The sequence below is a fragment of the Motacilla alba genome, chromosome 8 (genome assembly GCF_015832195.1).
Source record: "Motacilla alba alba isolate MOTALB_02 chromosome 8, Motacilla_alba_V1.0_pri, whole genome shotgun sequence".
NCBI classification, from domain to species: Eukaryota; Metazoa; Chordata; class Aves; order Passeriformes; family Motacillidae; genus Motacilla; species Motacilla alba.
In genome coordinates this window covers 4530855-4551630 of record NC_052023.1, presented here as the reverse complement: position 1 = coordinate 4551630, position 20776 = coordinate 4530855, and the positions used below count along the sequence as shown (strand labels likewise).

The following is a 20776-nucleotide window of genomic DNA, read 5'->3' as shown; positions in this document are numbered from 1 at the left end:
CTGGTCCCACTTCTGCTGGTGGCAAAGCTGCTATTGTCTGAGGTCAGGATTTCACTCCAGGTCTGCTTTAGTTCACAGACAGTAGCAGACTCCAAACTCTTCATCCTGCTGTAGGGTATATTACACCAGCTCGTGGTGGGATAAATGACAGAGAGATCTGGAGCAGCATGTGGAAAATGTCATCACAAGCATCATTACATTGGAGCTGCATGCCTTTATTTATTTGTTGAATAGTGAACTCAATTAGAAATAGGGTGGGATTTAGGACTTTTGCGTTCAGCCAGTGGTTTTGGCTGAAAATGGAGAGGGAAATATGGGAAAGTTGGACTGTGATTTCAGCATTTCACATAGAGGATACATTGCCCATTCACTTGGAAATGATACCTAATTTTTCAACATGACATATCTTTCAATGCCAGGAATAAAAGAAAACAAAAACAACTTGGTTTTGGACTGACCCAAACAGAAACAATTCTGAAATCTGTCCATGGGACTAAGGCAAAATCTCTGCATTGTCCAGTTAAGCTCAGGACAGGTGTGAAGTGTGGATCCAAATGATTGGAAGATGTAGCAGGCTCTACAAGGAATGGGAAAAAATATATATAACATTCCAACAGAGAACTGGTATGTTTGCATGTATAACTATGACAAAATCTCCCTTTTCAGCAAGGAAGATGCCCTTCAGCACATGTAAACCAGGCCCAGGATGTAAGCAGCTCCAAAATAGTCACGCAAGGATTTGGCCTCAAAGTTTCACATTAAATCCAGTTTCCTCATCCTGCATGATAATTTCTATCCCACAAAGCCCCAAAAGTCATCACCTTCACTATCAAGGCCTCTAGATGCTACTATAATGCCATTGGGATCCTAAATACAATAAGTCAGTGTCCCATCTGTCAAAAACAGGACGTGTGGCAACCCTTCCCAGTGAGTCATCTGTTCAGCATTCTCAAGTCTTTGAGATCCCTGCACTCACCAGGGAGCTCTGACATTTACCAATGTTATCTTTCTTATTTCAGTTTTGGCACCTTCTTCCTTTCCTCAGAGACCGTACTGGGCAAAAACCACATGAAATGAGCAGCAGACATCATCTGTCATCTTTCTGAAAGGTTACTGGGCTTGAGTGTGTTGTTTGGCCACAGATGGTGGTAACTTCACCAGAAAAACAAAAACCCCCACCATGCAGTGAAGAAATCGTTAACTGGGCAGAGTTTTGCATGAGAGATCAATTTGTTGAAAGGGAAGAGTAATCCTTATTCATAGTGACTTTTGGGATGACTAAACCCTCAAGAAGCAGATTAGAAAATGCTATGAAATGCTTCTCTTGCTATCATTTGCTGTGAATCAGCAATAAAGTAGTCACCTCCTTGGCAGCATTCCCACTGGGGTTGACGGGGCTGGGGTTTCACCCCTGGAAGTCCTGCCCTGCAGGAGGGGCTCACCATCCGTCTGTGTCCACTTTTCACTCCTGTGAGCACTTGTGAGTCTACTTACAGTGTTTCATAATACAGGAACAAAGGGGTTATTCAACGAAAATGAAGGAGGCAGAGATTTAAAGCAGATGAGAGTAAACGCTCGCTGCACAATAATGTCAACACCTGGCTTTTTATCGCTCAAAGTGTCTTACAGGAGTCACCAGTGCCAGTGTCTCTGTTTGACAAAGAGATGAAGAAAGATAACATCACCTGTTCAAGGTCACCAAGCAGACAGTGCCAGGGCCAGTGTGGGAAATATCCTCCTCCAGTGTGCAGAGGCCTCTGGTTAAAATCAAATCACTTTTGTACTGCGGGGCTCACTGCTCCAGGTCAGAACGACACCAAGAATTCAGAGGCACGGACTGTTTGTGTGGAGAACAAGCACATGGCACTGGGAAGATGTAAGAAAGAATTCAGGTCAGACAGCAGCTTCTGTTTTTGTAGTAATCTGTCAGAGGACGGGAGACTCTCTGGCTGGATGACATGTTCCATTTTAACTCTACTGCAGAGTGCACAGCCAGCTGCTGCAGTCAGGACTGTCCTGAAAACCCTGCAGACTGCCCCAAGTGTTTGCTGGTCCATGTAGAAAGGGAGCTGTCATTTTGGAAGTCTACCCTGTCTGAGGGGAGCAAAGGGTGGCTGTCACCACAGATAGCTCCCACATAAGGGTGAAAAATGACCCAGTTTTTCTGGAGTTATTCAACACTGGGCAGTGAAGCCTAAGCTAAACATTCTTGTCAGGCTTCAAGATTTACCCAAAAAAACAGGCTGGACTTGATGATTCTTGTACCTCCACACCAGGTCAGATGCTGTCCTTCCAAATGCATTCCAGGCAGCCTTTGCCACAGCCACAGTGAGTGCAGCTGGCTCAGCTGAAGGTGACAGGCTCCTCCACCCTCCCAGACAACTCATCTCACCACGTCCATGGATAGAGAAGAGAGAGAAGCACGTTCTCCATCTGAACTGCTGTCCCTCCTTTACCTCTGTGCAAGAAGAAGACCCAAGCAGCCCATTAACCCTTTCCAGACCCCCATGGGCTCACACATGTGCTTTTTAGTGGCATGGTTCTTGGCAAGAGAGACAACCTTAATATTGCTGTTGGACCTATGTGCATGTCTGTTGTTCATCATGTGTGAATTAAATGAACGACCCTGAACTGGGGAGAGAGAAACTAATGATTGCCATATTGTTTCCAGCAGTCTTCAAGCAAAAGAAGCTGTTTGAACTTTCCCCTAAAGACGCTTCTCCCTCTTGCAGTGGTTTTAAAATCTGGGTTTCTACCCTTTTCAAGGTGATTAATATTGTAATGATACCTTCTCTACCTTCCTCTCCCCAGGGGATTGGGCAAGCAGGGGGAGGAAAGCAGGACAGGGAGAAGAAACTTTTCAAAACTAACTCCATGTGCAGCAGTAAAAGGCGTGATAGCTGCTTCTTTTCCTCTCTCCTCTAGTTTCCAGCAAATTCCCTTGTGCTTTCAGGTATTTCATTATGTTTTGTTTTCAATTCCTCTTCAATGCACATATTGACATGCTTCTCTCTGTCTATTTCTGTCTTCCTTTACCCAGTAAAACGATCCCACTGGGAAGGTGAAGGTCCAAATAGAAGGTGGAAGGAAGGAAAGCATCTTTCCTCATTACTGAGAGCCAGACTGATTGATAGTGTGTGACGAGGCAAAGACCCTCTTTGGGGTGGAGATCGTAGCCTCATCCTTAACCATAAGGACAGGCATGAGGCTGAAACCAAGAATGGGGACTGCATTTGGAATGTATGACTAATTGTGGTGATTGCCTGGCCCTCTTCCCAAAAATTAGGGGAGAAATGCTGTAGCTGGCATTGTATCCTAGAGAAATATCCTACAGGATATTTCAAGTGCTGTGCTGTGAGGCTGAGGAAAGGCTGCATCCCACTACCTCTGGCAATTAGAGCTGCCTGTGACCAGAGATGACCCTCTTAATACTGCTTTTGACATCTGCACCTGGGTGGATCTTGCTCCACAACCTTGAAATGGACAGTAGGAAAAAGCAGCAGAAAAATGAGACAATCCCTCACACTGTTTGGATTGTCAGTAATAAATCCTAGGGAGTGGAAAAGGCCTTCCTAGTTGGCAGGGTGATCCCATCATCTTGATATAAGAAAGAAATATTACAGAGTAAAAAGAAAAAATCATGAGGAGGATCAGCCAAACTTCCCCAGGGAGGTGTTTGAGGTGCTACATAGTCTTGTCTGGGCTCCCTTTCCCATCAAAGCTTGAACCAGATGGTCTTTTGGGGTCTCTTGCAACCTGCTCTGTGATTTTGTGATCATCAGCATGTTGGTGGCTGGGTGTCACTGCCATTCAGCTCCTGCTGAGTGAATTTGTGCTGTTTGCACATCATTCCTCTACTATCTGGTCTCCTTGAAAACTTACTTTGCAGTTTAGGGGTTTTTGGGAGTCCCTTAGGATTACTTTTGTGGCTGGTATCTGCCAGACTTTCCTCTGAGCTGTCTCATTTGATCAAAGATGTGGCTCTGGAACCTGCAGTGAGTGGAAAACCTTCCTTCCTGGCTGAGAACGGGCTGTGCAGGCTCAGTCTTGGAAGGAGTTTCCCTCTGGTCAATAGTCTGGCCCAACCTGGTGGCTTCCTGGAGCAAGGACAGCAAGTGCAGAGATCTGAACTGTACCTCCAGTGCTGGTCTATTCCGTCCCTCAGGTTAATCACATGTAGAATGTGGGTCTGGGATCACTCTGCTGTTTTCAGGCTGATAATCCAGAACACACCGTTAGAAGTTCCTATGACAGTTTGGTTCAAAGTAGAAAATGACAAACAATTACACCCCCACCCCTCTTTGATTTGAATCCAGTTACCAGTGGGAAGGTCCCTTCATTTGCTCAATATGCAAAACATCCCCAGGAAAGAAATGTTGGAGAAGGGGGTCATGAAAGCTGAGACAAGATGAAAAGGTGTCACAAACAGAGGCCCAAGTGGAAAAAAATAGAGAATTGGCCAAGAAAATGTCATCAGTGACCCCTGTGATCACTGTTTTGTTGGAATGGGGAGGATGGAAATCAGCTTGGAGAGGATCCAAGGTGCTGGAGACAGGGAATACACCTGCTGTGCTTATCTTGCCCCAAACCACAGATGAATCCAGTTCTTCCAGAAGCTTCTGTAGCAATGTCAGTCCCAGAGGACACACCACTGTGAACATTTCAACCGGGACCTTTGTTCCTCAAATTGCAAAGAATTTTGAAATCTGACACAGGCGATAAGTCAGCTGCCTTTGTGGGTTTCCAGGATTTTTTTGGTGTAGTTATTTGATTCTGCTAATATGTATTGTAAAGATAAAACAGCCCCAGTCTCAAATACTGGAAATCCAAGAGGAGGCAGAAATGACAAGGGAGAGCTGACAAGGCATCATGGGAAGAGCCAGATCAAGGGAAGAAGTGAGCAAAACTGATGGAAACTATAATGTGGTCTGATAGCTTAGGTGGGCAAAGTTTAGGCTTGGAAAGGGTCATGAATTTCCTGGCTTCACAGGAGACTGAAGACAACATCACTCAAAGCCTTCTCTGCTCCAGGATGCAATTTCCTCCCTGTTCTACTGACGGATCCTTTTCTGCTGTGTATATTTTTCTTTCAACCAGCTCAGCAGAAGTACTGAAAGCTGGCAAGGCAGCTCAGAACAGTAAGAGATCTTGTACAAATTCTTTCTTCTTTCACAGGTTGTTGAGACAAAGAGTAACAGAAGATTACAGATAAAAATGGCATTTTCTGTTAAAGATAGTAAAGTCTTTCCACAGCTGACCAGCTGCAGTGCATGTGTCCTGGCAGGTCCTGAAACCAGTTTTTATAGATCTCTCTAGAAAACCAATTAATTTGACTACTGGCATAAGCACCATGATAACCTTGATGCTTTCTGTTAATGAAAGAAGGGATTTAATAAAAGCAAGGGGTCAGATTGTCCATCTTGGTGGCTGTATGGTACAAACCTCCTTTACAAAATGTCTTACTTAACAAAAACAACTTAACAAAATATCTCACTCAACAAAATGTCCAGACTCTCATGTATGAACCCTTATTTACCCCTGCAGATAACACAGACCCTCCAAAGGGTACCCTACTGAAGGGTGTAGTGCACAGTTGTGGAGAGGTGATTGCTCCAAGAACCACTTTGCTGGCTGTGCACACACCACACTTTTAGCTCTTTTGAGGGTGGAATCGTTGGAATTCCCTCCTGAGTGCTGTAAACAGCAGGGATCCCATGTAATCTCTCTAAGTGAGCCAGTCACATCTAACTCCCCAAAGCCAGGAGCCCGTGGGGTGGTTGTAGGGTCTCTCTCCTGGCCTCGTGTCACCTGACTCAGGTTTGCAATAGTCTGTCATCATGAGCTCATCTAAAAAAGTGTCAGCTTGTCCTTGTGGAAGACTGGTTTAGCTGACCTCCAGGGGTCTCTCCCGACCTACATTTTCCTGTGATTCCGGGATGGAATCAGGACCTCTGCAGCACAGGCTACTTTTATTTCTACTGAACGTGAATAGGAGCATTGTGTGCATACCCAAGGGCCCTGACAGACTGGCCCTGCCTGTGACTGGAGCTTTTCCTGGCCTCAGCTCTTGGTCACTGTCTCTGACAGAGGATCTGGTGCTTGCAGCAGCAGGGAAGGTGTGAACTGGAGCAGCTGAGGATGCTCAAACTCCTTGTTCCTACAAGCTGCTTGTCATGGGCCAGTCATGTTTTAGACCAAGGCAGCCAAATGCTCAGATAATGGAAGACAGAGCTCTAGCTTTACACAGCCAAGCTTGGAAAATGAAGCCAAAGTGACTTGGGCTTGACTTGAGTGTGGAAAAGAGATGCTGCAGTCCTCTACACTGTCTGAATGCTAAACAAAGCACAGCATGGCCCAGAACCCAAATGCTTATGCAGTCTCCCACCTCTGAATACCAGCTTTGAATTGGCTTTGATTTTTATTGCATATTTGTTCACAGCAGCTGTCAGAAAGTTTAAATGCTAGAATTACTGCTGGAATAAATACATCCTTCCCAAGCATTGCTATGGCTCTCCCCGTTGGGAGTTTATGTAATGTACTGAGTGGTACAAAAAGTATGCAGAGAGAACATTCTGCTTCCTGGAGGTTTCAGCTTGGTTTGACAGCTCGGTGCTGACTCACTCTCAGGACCTGGGTTTCAGCTCTGTAGTAAAGCTCTGAGGGCTGGGAAGCACAGCCATGGACATTGCCACAAATGGATGTGAAACCAGGCTGTTACCATCCTAGGTGGCTTTTAGCCTGGGCATTGCAAATGCCATGGCATTCAGGCAGATGCCAGCTTAGAGCAAGGGCTGCTTTAGGTGAAGAACCAGAAAAGACCCCAAAGTGGCCTCAAAATGCTGGAGGAAGATGAACTTTTCTTTTAGTTCTATTTTTATCCAATATTCTAATTTTGTCTTGTTCCCTTACATAACTTTCAGAGTTACAGCTGAATAAACTTTCAGGGTAGAGAAATATTCCTAATACAGCTCTAACTTTCTCCAGACTGAGTCTCTGAAATCATCCACAAAAAGTTTCCACTCCATGTATCTGGCATTGGACCTTTCTCTAAGAAGGAAAGCGTAGAAAGAGATTTAAGCCCTGTAAGAGTTGAGTTTGTTCCTCCATGGCAAAAGGCAATTATTTTGTTTTGGTTGGATGGAGTTTGGTGAGATGGGGTCAGCACAACAGAAGCCTTTCTGCCCCTGCCCTCCAAGACTGACTCCTCTCCTGTCAGTTCAAGCTCCAGCAGTGCAGAGAAGGGAGATCTGGTTCTGTTCCCTGCCCCAGGGCTGATGGATGCCCTGGGCAGCCTCTCTGCTTGCACTTGGAGCAGACCACTGGAGCTGTGAGAGTTAGGGAGTAGCTAGCTGAAGTTAACTGTGCTCTGGCTCTTCCCTGCTCTTCGGGGGCCATGTGAGGCAGCTCATGAGGAGGATTGAAAAATTGAGGATTTTCTAATGCTCTCCAGGGACCAGGTGGGTCCTTGGCTGCTGCAGGATATGGCCTGAGAAAGGCTACCTTTTCTTTTCCCAATTCCCTTTTCATGTTAAAGCTGCAGGATGAAAATCACCAGATGACTTGTCCTGCCCCTCCCTGTGTCTAAATGGGGAATGCTCAGTGTGGCATCCCAGGAAAGCCAGACTGGTGACCAGCCACACACGAGGGACAGGGAAAACAAGGGCTTGGAAAAATGTGAAATCAGGAAAAATGGCTGTAAAGGCAATGCACCTGTACCCCAGCAACTCCTTTTTACAAAAAATGAAGAGGAAACTTCAGTGGACCAGTTGTTGAATCTATTTTCTTAATAACTAAGAAAATTTGTTAACAAAAACATAAAGCACAATCACAAGACTGGTGAATTAGAATGTTTTCTAGCTGTCTGTCTTTCTCCAAAACACTTAGGTGGTAGTTTAAATTTGTCTAATGTCCTTAAGGCAGATGCAAAGCCCAGTGAATCCAGCGGGAGATTTTTCACTGTTTTTTTTAGACTTTGGACGACTCCTAACACTGTAGGCAAAATAACACACACAAGTAATCAACATTTGCCCCTTTTTGGAAACCCATCAGCCCAAAAGGGCTGTGGCCACGTGCTTGTTGTGTGTTTGTTGTTGCATCTTTCTCTGACTCTCTGTAAGGAAAGTGCAGATCATCAGGACACGATGCGGCAGCGCTTGAGATCTTGGCCGTGGAATTGTTTATTGAACAGTGACAGACTGCAGCACAACCCTTTCAGGAATGATAAGGAAAATTTTATGCAAGCTCACATCTGCACTTGGCTGGGCACAATAGTGTCATGTTCCTGATTAGCCATAAATTTGTCTGAAGCACTCGCTGAAGTAGGAGCGCCCATGGTGGCTGATTCCTGCCGCGCAGCTTGTGTTGTTTCCACTGCTCCAAACTCGGTGTGCAGCAGTGAAATATGGCCCTCTAGAAGTGCTGGGCCTTGTTATTTCCTACTCTGTTTCTGCTGCTTGCACTCTGCCAAGCATTATGATTTTTCAATCCCTGTTAAAGGTGAGTGTTCAAGGCCAGGTTGGACGGGGTTTGATGCCACCTGACTGTGGCAGGTCTCTCCCAACACAAACCATCCTTTAAGTGAGTGAGAAATGTTTTTCTACAATCTTCTCATCTAGCTCACCTGTGGACAGTCAAATCATCTTTAACCCAGTGCTAAAAGATCCCTTTTCCCCTTGAGAAACATCCCTTTCCTGAGCCACACTGCACAGAATTAACACAGGGAGGCTCAGTCTGGATAGGCTGTGTGTTTTTCCTTGGGCACTGTGATCCCATCCACAAACCCCTGGGTCTTCCTGCCTCTGTCATGACCTGCAGCATCCATTAGTTATTAAATATTAAATATTGTTAGTCTGTTGCAGTATACTAACAATATTTATGATTTAGGCATCAAACAAAGGTAGGTTTTTGTCACTGTCCCTGTGCTATACCCCCCCAACAGTTGTGACAGAGGTTTCCAAAGCTCTTGTGACATGTAACCCACAGAGGGTTTTCTGTGTAGTGCATCTCCCTGAAGATCAGTAGTGATTTCCTCAGGGTGAGAGGTTAACAAAGGTTTCTTGCACATTGAAAGCCTATTTCTGACAGTAGAAGTGGGGCTTTGGTGTTCGATATTGCCTTATCAATGTAATTGCAAAATATATTAGTAGCCATTTACTGGTGTGTCTTTATATCTGGATTATGTCATTATTCACCTTTTTTTTCATGGTCTCCCAGTCTCTTATTGCGGGAAATGGATTTGTAGAGAGTTCTATGTCAGTACCCTTATCCTTGCAAATGGCTCAGGAAACAGCCAGTGGGATGTGCAGCCTTTTCTGCATTTGCAAGTAAAACCTGGAGCTCCTCTGTATGAATTAGGGCAGTCAGAGAGAAACTATCAGCTAAATCTGAGAATGAACTGTGGATCTGAGAGGTTCCCCCCATGACTCCTGTTCAGCTGCTCTGTGTATTGTTTTAAAGGACCCTTGTGCAAGAAGTATGTTGCCTTCTGAAAGAGGAGATTGTTTTACTTACTTGTTGTGGGAAAGTCTTCAAATTACAGCCTTTTCTGCTAATATTATGGCATTCTAGGGCTCAGCCTGCTGTAGTTGCCCTGTGCTGTGTGGGATGCAGGATCCATGGCAGATAAATCCACAGCCAAAGCCTGTTGTTACAACAGAAGTCCCTTGCCAGAGAGCCTGAGTTATTTCAGAGCTTCTCATTACAGCTGAATGCAGTCAATACTGGTGTGTGCTCTGGAAAGTGTGTGGGAGACAGGTCAGAGTGTCCTGGAGCACAAAGTCCCCACGTGGCTCCACAGCAGGTACAGCCTCGGATGGAGGCTGTGGTGACTGGGGACATCTCCAAACTAACCTTGGACAAAACACTGCTGCCCACATTCTGCCTGGAAGCCCCAGTTTTGGCTAATTCCACCATCACACAGTGAGCCCCTTTCCAGGGAGATGGAGGGGAAAGAGGTACATTCAGTCCAGGAAGTGGGCTGATCCCATTGGAAACTATGACAGTAATCTTGACCAGGATGAAACATTTGTGTCTTGAAGTTCCCATTCATGGCTTTTCCAGTCCTGACTGCACATGTCCCTGTTCCCATCAGTGGCCAGGCTGCTTGGGTGGATTCCCAGCCATTCCTGTCACTGGTGCATCACCCTTTTCACTGCTTGGGGAGATCACAACCTGTCAGAGGAAATGCAGCTCACTCCTCACCCTTTGCAAAAACAGGGATGTGATGCACCCATGAGGCATGAATGGCACTTGGGCTTTGAAAAATTTTAGTTTTGCCTCAAAAAAATGCTATTTTGAGGAGAAGAAGTTTCTGACCCACTTTCTAACCTGCTGCATTTGTACATGAAGGTTCATGATCTCAGCAAGGTGGGGGGGTTCACACAAGCATAACTTCACAGAGCTCTGGTTGTCTAAGAAATAACAGATAGAAATTATTCATAGCTGAGAGATGTCTTGAGGAAGCACTGCAAGGAATATGAGGTTGGAGCGTTTCAATCTCCTGGAATCATCTTTCCTGAAGAGCACAGAGACATCCTGGTGGTCCTAGGGTGAGGGGCAGAGGAGGTGGGTGCTTCATATCCTGAGTCTGGTTTGAAGTTGGCTGGCAGCATCTTTCAGTGGATAAAGGCTTTTGCATGCCTGCTTTGACTGCTTTGATGCCCAAATAAAAAATTAGGCTGTGTGTGCAAATTAAAATGTAATAAATCATATTGAAACTTTTTGAAGCAGCCAACTCACAGATGCAGCTCTTAGGCCTGGCTGCAGATCCTGGGCCCTCATCAGGGCAAGGGGCATGAGCCTGAAGCCTGGCACCCTCTGGCCCTGGCTGCAGAGTGGTTTCTTTGCTGGGTACATGGCATTTCTCAGGCTGTGCTCTGGGCAGCCCATGCTATATTTAAATATCTTTTGCTGGTGAGGGACTAAAGGGCCTCTAGAGCTGCAACTTCCTAAGGGCTATTCTGCAGATTCCTTCCTCCTTTCTTTTTTTTTATTTTTTTCCCTTTTTGTTTTCCTTTAAAGGAAACTCTCAATCTTCTTAGGAAATAATCTTTTGTTTATGTCATGAAAAAACCTGTGCTCTCCTGGCTGGGAGGGTGGAAGGGCCAATAGGAAGAAGTGCCACTTGTGTGTTTCGATACAACCGAGTTGTCTTAAATAAACATATGTTTATTTTTCTACCTTTCTGTTGAATTGCATCCTTGCCAACATAGAAGGTAAAAGTATCCAGTTCAAAGGAGGCAACTGCAAGCGTAGGCTGACATCCTGTCATAAATATAGAACTGGCCCCATGACAATGCCCTGCTTGGAAACAATGGGAGCTGGGAGAGAGCAATGTGTGAATTAACACAGTCGAGGCAAATGATGAACAGCTGATGGAGGAAAAGAGCTGTGGGCCAGGCTGCCAGCTCTCAAGGCTGCCTCTCAGCTGCCCTTTGTCCCCTTCACAGAGCTGCTGAGCTCATGTGCCAGCCGTGGTGCCACCCTGGGGACACCAAGGACACGGTACACCCTTCTGTGCCAAACCACAGAAGAGATTTCCCTTCCCCTTTGCTCAGATTGTGGAAGAGCAGAGCTATCATCTGCTTTTGCCTGTGTCCCACCTTGCTGACAGGACACGTGGCCTTGGGGTGAGGCAGCTGTCTGCCCTGCCCAGTGCTCAGGTCAGGATTGGCAGTGGAGGGAAGGGACCAGCAGGGCAGGGAAGCTGCAGCCAGCCTGATTCCCTGCCCTCAGGACAGCTCTGGACAAATCCCTGTGGCAAGGTTATATCCTCCCTCCATCATGTATTGGAATGGCAGTGGACACCCGTTTCCATGAGCAGGATGAGAGCCCCAGGCTCTGCTGAGACAGAGATTTATCCCAGTCAGGTTTTGCCATGAGGAAACCGAGTTCCAGGCTAATTAGGAACCTTAGTTATACTTCCTGTGATACCTGAGAAACCTGTCATGACAGTAAGAAGCAGCCTGTGGCTGTCAGTGGTTCTTGGCTCTGGCTGGGTCCCTGGCAGAACTCACCAACTCCTGTCCCAGCCAGGAGCAGACTGGGATAAGGAAGGAACCTGGGACAGGACAGGGGCCTCATGCCTCTGTACCTGGTTTTCACCTTTAGAACCTGCTTGTGGGGACATTGCTGTGACCATTTGGGCACTGATGGCTAAAGTGGGTGCACTCCCATGAATCCAGGCAGGATTTTGCCTCTGGTGAATGCCTCATATAAACTGTATTGAGTTTAAAAACATCAGCAGAGAGAAATGTAGTTTAGCTTACTTTCATCCTTGTTTTTCTTTGACTAACTACAGTTTTTTCTGTGGCCGTCATGATGAAAATGATGGCTTGCAGTGGCAAGAATTCACCTCACTTTTGTCCTAAGCCACCTTCAGCTCCTGGGCTGAGCCAGCAGGGCAGCAGCCACAGTGATAGCAAGTGACAGTCACCAGCTTATCTTATCTAGCACAGAGAGTGTGGCATTTGTGAGCTGAAGCCCTGGGTTTTCTTCCCTTCTCTTTCTGTGCAGCACAGGGTGTGCCCCATTTGACCTAAATATTTGTGAAGTTACATCCTTGGGCCAGGCTGACAAAAGGTTATAAACTCATTTGTTTCCATCTTTTCCTAAGGCTGGCAGGCTGCAGCGAGGCATCACAGCTGCCTCACGTGGGTGCCTCACACCTTCCCCTGACCCAGCTGGTGCTGGCCAACATCTGAGACAGGGCTGTGGGCCTGATCCACACAATTCCTGCTTCCTTACCCCCAGAGACTGTGGCAGCAGCTGCCTCATCACTTTCTGTAGCCACGGACCTGGAGGTGCCATTGGGGATAAGAAGCAAATGGTGTCGTGGGAGATCAGGTGTCATGTCACTGTCAGGGGGGCTCTGAGTCCTCCGGGTGTGATGCACAGCTCAGTGAGCCCCTGAGAATCTGCAAAGTGCTGTGGGGGGTCAGGGTTTTCCACTGACATCAGTGCCACTGGGTTCCTTTGTACCTGCACCATCAGCTGTGCTCATCTTTGGAGGAAAATGGGAAAGAGTGAGTTTTGCATGTGAGTGGAAGGAAACCAGGCAGCTTAATCGCAAAGGTGAAGTGTGTGCTCACAGTAACACCAGTTTTTACATCTCCCCTGCACTGTTCAACAGCAGCTGCACTGAATTATGGTTGTGGCACTGCTGTTTCTTTTTGGAACAGAGAGGAGTGAGGTGCAGCTTTGGAATTTAGGCATAAGACAGAGCAGAAGGCGTTTTTCCACTCCACTCTTGGCTTCAACAGTGGTCAAATTCCACAGCAACTTCAAGAGCCTCTCCTAATGTGGGTGCCAGCTGTGCCCAACATCTGGGATCCCCTGGGTGCAAAGATGCTTTTGCAGGGAGCAGTCCCAGGTGTGCATGGGGAGCAGTGCTGTGCCTCAAGCCAGTGCTGCATTACAGCCTCATGGAATTGGGCAGAAAACAGTGAGGATAAAAGATAAACAATATCCCAGAATTTATGATTCTGTGAGTGTCTTGTCTTTCACAGTGTGCTTCAGTTTTTAGGCTGCAGCACCTCTGTGCTTGAGCACCACTCCCTACTATTCTTAGAGAGCTCACTCATGCTGCCCTACCAAGCAACCTCTCTTCTCAAAAAGCTGAACAAATCCACAGCCAAAGTGTTTCAGAGTCAGTGCACAGTTTCCACCAAACCTCCTCACTGCTGGAGCTGGGAGTGCCTGCTCTGAAACAGCAGCTTTCCCTTTTTCTGTGATGTCAGTGAGCAGGTTTGGGGGGACACTGGAGCCTGACTGCAGCTCTGTCAGCTGGTGGCTGGAAGGGGGTCCCAAAGCATTCTCAGGGGTGGCAGGTGAGTTATTGCAGGAGTCAGTGCAGCCCAGAAGCAGGAACATGCAGGCTACGAGGCTGGTTCTGCCTGTGATTTGCAATGTGTGACCAGCAGTGCTGTGAGCTTGAGCCCACTGTTTGCCCCACTCTGTTATCAGAGCTGCTCAAATGTTTTCCATTAGCTAATCCTTACCCTCTGCAGATACAGACCAACCCCGCACTGGAACCAAGAGCCAGAAATAAATTCTTTATATTTTTTCTTTGGTGGATTTTTGCAATCACTGTTTCCCCACACCACTAAAAACCATGTGAAAATCATTTAGAAAAAAGCAGCAACCAACAACCCTCTCCTCTACCACAGGTGATATTTAAGAAGGACAAAATATCTCTGGGACAAAGTGATTTAAAAACCTCTAGGAGAGGGTCAGAATCCAAAGTCAGAGGCGGCTTTCTTTGAAAACTGACCAAGGGATTCATTCAGTGATAGAAGTGCCATTAAAAAAAAATAAAAGAAAAATAAGGCATATTTCCTGGAGCAGGCCAGACACACCTAGGCAGGTCAAAGAGAGTTGAGTGCTTGATGGGTGTAGAGGACCTTCCCTACGTAACTGATAAAGGTTTGCTGAAAGAATACATGGATATAAGATTTCTGAGTTCTTGTCCAAGTGTTTTACCATTCTTAGGGTAAAATTGTCTTCTCCTCGTAGCTGACCTAAATCTCCCATGCTGCAACTTATCTATAGCTGTGCACTTTTGAGAGAGCAGGTTTGATCTTCTCTGTTAGCTCATAGTCTCATGGAAGCTACAATTCCCCGTGCTTGGGCCTCACTGGCTCCCTCCCCTCCCTCAGGATTGTGTCCTGGGGATTCCAAAGCTGGATGCAATATCCACACTTGGGCTCCTCACTGCTGAACACAGGGGCAGAACCACTTCCTTCAACCTGCTGCTTACACTCTCTCTGTTGTGGCCCAGTACAAAGCTGAATTTTATCCCTGGAAGGGCACACTGAGTGAGGTTTAACTGCAATGTAATAAATATCCCTCTCTCCCTGTGGCAGGCAAATCTGCAAAACGTCCCTGACTGACCTCCTGTGAGCCTCTATAAGCACCAGGGCCACATAAGGACTTGAGCAATCCTGTATAGCTTCTATTTTTTTGTGCAGTTCCATGTTGCATCCAGCCTCTGATTGACCCTGTCATCAAAGCCTGGCCTAAAGTGTTTGTAAGCTCCCAGCAAAACCAGCAGCAAAAGTAAAAACTTGTCTGCTCCTTGAAATTTCTGTCCCGGGATCTTTTGTTCCCTGAACACTGGTTCGGGTCTCTGGAAAATGCAAAGATTGGGGAGAAGTCTCCAGGGAAACAGTGTCCTTCATGTGTAGTTTTATTTCACTGATCTTGGAAGTCTGGCTGTTCTTGACCACTGACTACTCACTCTGGCTGCAAATGAATAAATGAAGAGGAATGCAGCTGGAGCAAGGACTGAACAGCCTGGACAAACTCCTGTGTGCAAGCTTTCCACCCCAAAGGACCTGCACACTGACAACTGATAGACAAGTGTATTATTTGTGTTGCCTGTGGGGGTGGAGAGCTGAAATTCTAGGAGGAAAGGGGGAATCTGTGGAGGCTCCCAAAGTGACATTGTTACGTCCTGAATCTACAGCTGCTGAGCACCAGTGAGACTCCATTGATATCCATTTTGCTCCATATTTAGGAAAGCCCTTTTTGGGCTGTCCCAAGGCCATCCATGTCATTCCTCCTGTTTCTGCCCAGCTGCTCTGTCCTAATTCTGCGCCTGGAGTGCACGAGACTTACTTTGCTCTTTGGCCTCAGTCTTTTGGGTGCTTCCAGCTGTGCTCTGCTACCACATCTGGTGGCACTGGAAGGGGAAGTGCCACCAGCCACCCCCAGCAATGCTACAGAGCCCACGCTGGGGCCCCACTGTGACCTTGAGTCACCTGTGCCCGCAGGAGGGTGATGTTCTGTGTGTGTGTGAGCCAGCCAGGTGCTCTCAGCCCAAGCCCTGAACTTTTGCACCGTGCTAAGGGGAAGGTAGATAATTTGGGGGTGGTGGGAAGCCTGAGAATCCAGCAGCATTCCTGTATCCAGACTAGGTGGGGCAGCGACAAGGGGATATTAACTCTCCTTAGCAGTCAGTGTCTGAAACTTCCTTGTATTGTTTGTCCAATGCTAAGAGCTTCCCCCCAACACTAAAAATAGCTTTTTGTTTGTAAGTTCACTTTGCATTCACGTTTCCTCTCTTGGTTTTCTCAAGAGGTTCCTTGATATCTTTAAATTTGCTTGACCAACAGGAACAAAAGGCAGAAAAAGTCTCCCTGTGTGAAGATGGGGAGGTTTCACCTCAGAAAGAGTGAGGGGGAGGCAGCTTTTAATATCTTTTTATATTTCGTGCAGGTTTGACGGGTGAGAGCAAACACCATGTTCAGCCTTTATTCCGTTTACCCAGTGAGAGCAGAAGGGGAATGCATTGTCCTCCTGGGATCCCAGGGAATAGTTGGCAGTGATACCACACAGTGAAAAATGCTGCTCTCAAAAATACTCCAGCAAAAACCAAGCAACAGCAATCACAGGGACTCTTAGCTCTACCCTTGGCAGCTGTTATCTGGACCAGATGTTGTCTTAAGTAAAAGGGAGATGCTGTTTTCTGGAAGAGAGGGATATATATTATTTTCTGACATTATTGCTCGATTGATTTCTTTTAAAAATAATGCCTTGTAGAATGTTAATAAATAGCTGTTTATTTTGACAGCAGTGTCAAGAGCATGCTAATGTGTTATTGTTTGGACTGTGGACACTTAAGATGTATAAAAGGAGTTTGTGTTGCTGGTTCCAGGGAAGCAGGAGGGTTTTGCTCATGGTGGACCCAGTCCAGAGAATGTGCTTTACATATGGGTGTTTATATCTTGCTCCGTCTGTAAGAGTTCATTTGTCTGATGAAAGATTGTTTGCTAGCACTCTAGGAGCTGGCAGGGAGGTATTTATACCATTGTCAACTCTGATAAAAGTTTCAGATGTTACAAAAGCTCTTGGATTGTATTGGGGGGGGCAAGGAAAGAGAATTAATTAAATCTGAATTTCTTCCTAATTTGTTAGTGTTCAAAAGTGATCTGGCCTGCAGGCCTTGGAATCTGGAATGATCTGCTTGTTTTCTATTGCAGTGATCCTGACTTGAAGCCAGGCAGCTCTGTCTGATCACAGCAGAGTGGAGCTCACTGTGGCACAGGAAATCAGGCTGTTCATCAGGTAAGGCAGCTCAGGCAGGGGCTGCTGGGGAGGTGTAGCAGTGCAGATGTGTCTGGTAACTCACCCCGTCTGCAGGCAGATCCCAAAACTCAAATTCTGGGTGTGAGTGTAAAACCACAGGGCTAGAAAAGGCTCCTAAAGAATCACCTCGTCCCCTTGTTCTCTCAAATATGGAGCAAAAGCAGCTGGTGATGGAAACTCTGTGGCAGCCCTGTCCTATCCCCGCTGCCTAGAAAGTGTCCCCTGGTGTATGGTCACAGCCTTCCTGGCTTCAGTTTGCTTCTTGGAAGTGCAGCGGACGTGGTGGTGCTGCAGCATGAATACTCAGCCCTCCTGGAAATATTGCAGCTCTTCTAAATGCCTTCAGGGAGCAAATATTGCAGTGCAACCACTGCTGGGCTATTTCAGCATCTATAACCCACTTGGGAAGGGAAAACAGATCTATGAACACAGAGCCCTTTGTTCATACAAAAAGAAGCCCTGGAGACCTGTGAATATCAGTTCTTTGGAGAAGGAACATATTCTCAAATCAACACTTGTGCTGGAGGAAGTACCCAGTGTGTGGTTGAAGCATCTCCACCTCTCAGGATGAGCCCCAAAGATCCCACGAGCAACAGCAGCAGGAAAAGTCACAGTCCTTTGCCTTTGTGACATATTATGCATTGAAACAATACTTCCTCTGGAAAGGTCATGGCACTGAGTCGTGCAACAAGCCTTATCAACAAGTAGGTATATTATATATGAAATGTAGGCTCTCACATGTGTGAGAATGTTCCCTGAGACAGCATCTGAATTTATGTGGTGCTGGTAATAGGTGGATACATTTTCCACCAGGAACAAGTACAATAAAATCAGATTGCAACTGAAACTAAATGCTAAATTGAATCATAAAACTCAAATAAAAATGAAGTGCTGGTGGATTCCCATCTAAATCGGATTCAATTAAAGAAACTGTTGAGGCCAAAATTACTCCTGAAGCAATTGTGAAGGACAGCCCAATAACAAGTCAACATTTGAATGAATTACTGTCCCTCGAATCCCCTTGAATTCACACAAAGGAATGGCCTTTTCAGCTGGTGTTTCTGAATTTTTCAGCCTGTCTGCATGCACAGACCCAGGTTATTTTGGGCTGTTTGGGGCTGGTGCAAGGCTGTGTTCAGGGAGGGTGTGCAGCACTGCTTGAGAAGTCCCTTGAGCCCCTCCAGGTTTGGGTGCTCTGCTCACTTCCAGGACAAAGCTCCACACAGCAGAGGGTTTTTTTCCCAGATAATAATGAGAAAAGAGGTTGCTGAGACCAAATGATCTTTAGTCCATCTGGCACATGCAGCTTAGGGATGAGGTAACTCTGCACTGGGTGCTGTTACCCCTGAACACATTTTTGCCTGGGCTCCTACCAGATCTCTGACTTCCACAGGAACATTGTCTTAATGAACTACTGTTTCAAAATGTTATTTTTTATTCAGGTGGGAATATTTTCCAGGTTTTTCTTTTTTTTTTTTTTTAATTTATGCTTTCTTTTGGCATTTTCTTGCAGCAGTAATTATGTAAAATGTTTGGTAAGGAATTTTCTGACTAGGTCTTTGTAATCAGAAAATGTTAATCTAAGATAACCTGCCTGTGTTTGTATGTACAAGGGCCAGTTCAGTAAATCTCCCAGTCCTGAAAACATTTCCAAGTGGTTTCAAATATGGAAAGCATGAGAACTGGATTTTTTTAAACAGTTTTATCTTGCTTTGCTGTTGCCTGTAACATTAAAACCAGAATGAACATTTCAGCTGATCCACACCATTTCCCCTCCTGAGATGATCCCTTTGCAAGGATTGTGGAGCTCTGGTTTTCCATTCCATCTCAGGGCAGTGAAGCACTCCCCTGGCTCTGGTCTTGAGTGAGCAGGAAGATTTACTGGAGCTTTCTGACAACTCAATCTGAGTTCCAGTTAGGTGGGATAAATCCTCACTGCAGGGACATCTCAGCTGACTACAGCACCATTTACCACTGTGTTTTAAATGCATTTCTGGTTGTCAGAACAGTCACACAGTTCTGCACACTTTCAAACACTTTTTGTTCCCAGAATGGATCATCAGCCCCTCTTTCCAGTAGAAAACTGACCCTGTTCCCTTTGTAATGAAGCCTAGAACTGGTTTTGATGGACCAGATTTGTTGGGAGGCCATGGGAGCAGAACCAGGGTGAAATAAAAAAGGAAAAATGTGATGTACTGGGATATCCTGGCTTTACCTGTCCCCGTGAGATCTTCAAACACTGCTTAGTTACCAGAGAACAGAAACAGATATACAGTAAATAGCAGAGCTCTTGAAAATGACTGGAGTCTGGGTGGACAGGGCTAGAAGGGAAGTGAAAGGAGGAGGGAGAAGAAAGCCTATATGAAAAAGATTTTGCTAACCTAGACATGTTTGAATTAAGCCAAACATTTCCTCGTAGCCAGGTGTTTTCCAGAGAACCACAATTCCTCCGTGCACCTGAGTGACAGATGCCAGCTGAAGTGACTGTTTCCTCTGGAGGAAATGGTTTGCTTTCTGTAAAGGCCTGGGCACGTTCTGCCCTGCTCTGAGTGCCAGCACATGCTGATGGTTGAAGCAGTGGGCAACACAAAGCCTTTCTGGGCAGAAGTTCTTCCCCAGCTCCATGTACCCCACGGGCTGTCCCAGGGGGTGGCACAGCTCAGCAGCTCCAGGTGCACCTTCAGGCTCAACCAAGAGGAAAAACATCACATCTTGCAAAGGGAATTCAGCTCTGGGAGCTTTGTGGGTTGCATCTGCACCCTGCTGGAGCTGGTGGCCACGAGGTCAAACACGTCTGCGTGTGCTGGTGTGGAGGGGAAGGACAACGCCGTGCTATCCAGCAGGGATAATCACTCGGGTCATACGGACCATCCCCGGGAAGAAAGATGAACTTGCATTTTTCTCCAGTGATGATGGTGATGTCATGATATGGTAAACAAAGTATTTCATCTTTTCTCCTTTTCTTCACTCAGTTCCAGGAGCTATGCAGGGTTTTCTGCCAGAAAGCTGACTTTTCTCCTGGCTGAGGCTCGAGGGCCCATCAGTGCTGAAACATCACTGGAATGTTCTGTCCTGCAGACACAGGGGAACAAAAACCTCTCTGGAGGAGGAAACACGAGCCTTAGAGCTACAGGCTTTGTTTCTGTACCTGTCACAGTTATTTATTATTTCAGGCAACTTCTGAATTTATATAGTGCTCCTGAAAAGTGGTGCTGAGCCCTGAATAAGTAGATGAATGGACTCTCAGCACTTCAGTGTTCATTTTGGCCAGAAAATGGAAAGCACTGTGATGGAACAGAAGGTACAGCATCTGAAGTTACTGGGTCATGTAGCAACAGCCAGTGATGCTTTTATTTCCCACTGGTACAGCCTTGAAGGCAGCTGGTTTGGGGGCTGAATAAAAGTGCAGTTTGTTTGCAATTAGTTGTTGACTTTGCCGAAACATGGCTCCTCCAAACAAAACTGTGTGGAGAGTGTGCATGTGCACACTGTGCTGGTAGACACACACACACACACACACACACACACACACACACACAAATATTCTGGCATGATGCCACTCTGAAATACAGTCTCAGTTTGGTGTAATATTGTTGCTTTCCGAGTACCCTGCTTGGGTTTGGGTACCAACGCCTTTCTCTCTCCTGTCACTGCCTGACCCTCCTGAAAGCTGTGTTCTCAGAGCACTTTT

At 46.3% G+C, this 20776-nt stretch overlaps 1 long non-coding RNA gene across 1 annotated transcript in view; it reads left to right on the top strand.

Annotated features, from left to right (window-relative positions):
• The window catches only part of LOC119704058, a 31796-nt gene extending 11298 nt beyond the window's left edge, over positions 1-20498 (top strand). Inside the window, exons 2-3 of the long non-coding RNA XR_005257829.1 lie at positions 16980-17064; positions 19505-20498. This is a non-coding gene — a long non-coding RNA (uncharacterized LOC119704058). The remainder of the gene's footprint in view (positions 1-16979; positions 17065-19504) is intronic.
• The last annotated feature ends 278 nt before the right edge of the window (positions 20499-20776 follow it).